The sequence below is a fragment of the Nannospalax galili genome, unplaced genomic scaffold, assembly GCF_000622305.1.
Source record: "Nannospalax galili isolate Female #2095 unplaced genomic scaffold, S.galili_v1.0 scaffold591, whole genome shotgun sequence".
Lineage (NCBI taxonomy): Eukaryota > Metazoa > Chordata > Mammalia > Rodentia > Spalacidae > Nannospalax > Nannospalax galili.
Window position 1 is genome coordinate 5607032 of NW_008330926.1, and position 1218 is coordinate 5608249.

The following is a 1218-nucleotide window of genomic DNA, read 5'->3' on the forward strand; positions in this document are numbered from 1 at the left end:
GTTCTGTATTTCTTTGGTATTTGGTGTTTCATCTCTGATTCTGTTGATTTGTATTTACTCTTCATTTCTTTAGGTTAGCTGGGCTAAGGGTCTGTCTAATCTTTTTGAAAAACCAAAATGAATTCTTAGATTCATTAATTCTTCATAGTTCTTTGTTTCTGTTTCACTGATTTATACTTCCATTTGATTATTCCTTCTCATCTGCTGGGTTTCTGTTTGGTTTGTTCTTGTTTCTCCAGATTTTTGAGTTATGCCATTGAGTCATTTCTTTATGATGTTTCTTGATTTTTTTGTTTTTTTGATTCTATTTGGGATGGTTGATCCTGAGCCTGTGTGGAGCAAGCTGGCCCCAGACTTCACCAAATCCACATTTCTTTGCCTCCAATTCTTATATGTCCAAGGATAGATAATCAAAAAACATGCCTTTGCAGGAGGCAGTGATTTTTTAATGTAGGTGCTTAGAGTTATGAACTTCCCCCTTAAGACTGGTTTTAATGTGTCCCAGAGGTTTTGTTATGTTGTGTTTTCATTTTCATTTAGTTCCAGGAATATTTTATTTCCTCTTTGGTTTCTTCTTTGACCCATTCATCATTTAGAAGTGTGTTCTTTAGCTTTTATGAGTTTGAGTAGTTACTAGAGCTTCTTTTGCTGATGACTTTAAGCTTTATTGAATTGTTGTTCAATAGAATACATGGAATTATTTCAATTTTTTGTATTTGTTGAGGACTGTTTTGTGCCCCATTATGTGCTCTATTTTAGAGAAATTTCCATGGGCTGCTGAGTAGAATGTGTATTCCTTGGTGCTAGAATGGAATATTTTGTAGATGTATGTTAGGTCCATTTGGTGTATGATAATCTTTAATTCACATAGTTTATTGTTTATTCTTTGTTCAGGTGACCTGTCTTTTGGGGGAAATGGAATATTGAAGTCAACTACTATTATATAATTGGAGTTAATCTGCATTTTGTAGTCTAGTAGTGTTTCTAATGTGATATGCTGTGGGGAGTTCCTTTTTCTGGTACAGAACAGAACTTGTTGTTCTGTGGGTCTCTCTTCTCTCGTGGGCCATTGGCCACGGATCCATGAGAACAAAGGGAGCAGAAGTGATGAATGGGGTCAGGACAGCCATGAGTACAAAAGAAAGAACTTCCGGGAGTCAGCTTCAGTGAGACAGCTCATTTATTCAGGGGGGTTGGAGGGAAGATATAGGGTGAGGA

General features: G+C 36.5%; 1 non-coding gene across 1 annotated transcript; it reads right to left on the reverse strand.

The window, feature by feature from the left end:
* Window positions 1–304: 304 nt before the first annotated feature.
* On the reverse strand, window positions 305–436 carry LOC115068081. Its single transcript, XR_003847464.1, has one exon. It is a non-coding gene; the product is annotated as a small nucleolar RNA SNORA38 (small nucleolar RNA).
* Window positions 437–1218: the final 782 nt, after the last annotated feature.